A 2,021-nucleotide genomic window follows, 5' to 3' on the forward strand; every position below is an offset into this window, starting at 1 on the left:
ACTATTACCATCACAAAAGTGGTTTGGCTCAACAGTAGAAACACATAAAAGCACACCTGTTATATAATTGCTTTTTCTTGAAACACATAAAGGTATATATTTTTATACATCAAGTGTGCAATTTTGACCCAAATCTAGCAAGGTTCATGACATCAACAAGATTCAACAAAGTTAATAACGTGTACAATTATATGAAGTGATTCTATGAAGTGATGGCTTATATAGTTATATTTACCCAAAGAGCACCTATAAGATTTGGCAATATATTTAATGCAAACTATGGTTATTAGAGTAATCAAATGCAATGTCAATATATTTAACCCGCATAGTATAATAGTCAATATGTACCCAAACTGACATGAATGGGAACAGAAATCATTATACAAACAACAAGGTTATTTTGACACATATTGTATTATAGTCAATATGTCATACCAAGTCAGATTGCAACAAAAAGCATTATAGTTCCAACATCACTTTTCGTAACACTTTAACATGGAATCCGATTGGTGTGCAGTTTTATACAAACAACCAGGGGTTACTTTGACCCATATCCAGTATATGGCAGTACTATATGTTAGAAAACATGAACTATATAACATCAACGTTTTCTAATCATGAACTACAACAGAACTTAAACAAAATACAACTGTTGCATTCCAATTTGTAACATAAACTGTTGTGCAACTTGATTTCTAACACATTTAAATCTAGGGGAAGAAAATTACAATAAACAATACTATTACAAACAAAGAAATCCACAAACTAATCTGATGTCTTCTATTTTCAGCTTCTTTAACTTTAACATATGCCTAAAGCTTGTTCTTAGCTCGCAAAAATCCGGGTATGATCTCAGTCAAACAAGTGCACATTATTTGATCCATCGAACGAAGATATGGGCATGTTGAACCCTGCAAATTGTAAAACATATCAAGTTTTGTATAAAAAAATCTATAATAAAATATTAATTCTTATTACACATGTATTAATTCATGAGTCGAAAATGAAGGAATACTTGATGAAGCAACAACATATTAATTCTTGAGCTTCAATTCAAGCAAGATATTTGTCTCCAATAATGTTTCTCTATCCATCACAAGTGGACCATACCATTTTACAAACCTGCAATTAGACCACTATTTAATTTAACTAACATCCGTGGGAGCTACTATAAGTTTTTTTAAAAGTGAAAAGGCTAAAGTGCAAGAAGTTAAAGTACTAAAGCTAGTGAAGGCGTATGTCAAATTCTTTTGAATGTAAACATGCTACTGCTTCTACTGTTTCTTAATTTATGTTTAATGATTGAATGGATATAGGCTTATGCACATGTAAATCCATTTCAGTATTCCTTGTAATGCTTGGCTTTTCACAATTTCGTGAAATGTCTTATCTATTTCATTCATGTTTTTTTGCCAAACAAAAAAAAAAAAAAAAAAACAAATTCGCAAACAGAAAAAGATAATACTTACCTATATGTGTGAAGAACATCTACGACACCAACATTCAACCATTTTATTAAATCAATTTTGGAGAATCAACAATTGTAAACGACTTGGATTTTGAAAACTAGGGTTTATGATTTGGGTCTGCGTTTGAGGTTGAAAGTAATAATTGAGATTCAGACTTTAAAAAGTACACGTTTACCACACATTACACGTTACAAAACCCTATATGTCACTATTCATCAATAATAACCAGAGGTATTTTCGTTATTTTACCTTTTTTTTTTCTCGGTCTCTAACGATAAAAAAAAAACTCTCATAAAAGAACCAACACTTCAATGTTATCAAAAGATGTTAAAAAAAATTCTTTTTTACCAAAAAAATCAACTTTTTTTTCCTTTTCTTCCAAACCTTGTAGCACTATTCATCAATAGTAATCAGAGGTATTTTCGTCATTTCACCTTTTTTTCGGTCTCCAACAATAAAAGAAGCAACTCTCATAAAAGAACCAACCCTTCAATATTACCAAAAGATGTCGAAAAAATTCTTTTTTTACCAAAAAAATCAACTAACTTTTTT

At 30.2% G+C, this 2,021-nt stretch overlaps 1 long non-coding RNA gene across 1 annotated transcript; it reads right to left on the reverse strand.

Annotated features, from left to right (window-relative positions):
- Positions 1-506: 506 nt before the first annotated feature.
- LOC139904475 (uncharacterized) lies at positions 507-1,585 on the reverse strand. The gene is made up of 3 exons (XR_011778834.1): positions 1,470-1,585; positions 1,016-1,122; positions 507-911 (listed from the first exon to the last, which is right to left on the reverse strand). It is a non-coding gene; the product is annotated as an uncharacterized lncRNA (long non-coding RNA).
- Between the last annotated feature and the right edge of the window lie 436 nt (positions 1,586-2,021).

This window comes from Rutidosis leptorrhynchoides, chromosome 4, assembly GCF_046630445.1.
Source record: "Rutidosis leptorrhynchoides isolate AG116_Rl617_1_P2 chromosome 4, CSIRO_AGI_Rlap_v1, whole genome shotgun sequence".
Classification (NCBI taxonomy): Eukaryota; Viridiplantae; Streptophyta; class Magnoliopsida; order Asterales; family Asteraceae; genus Rutidosis; species Rutidosis leptorrhynchoides.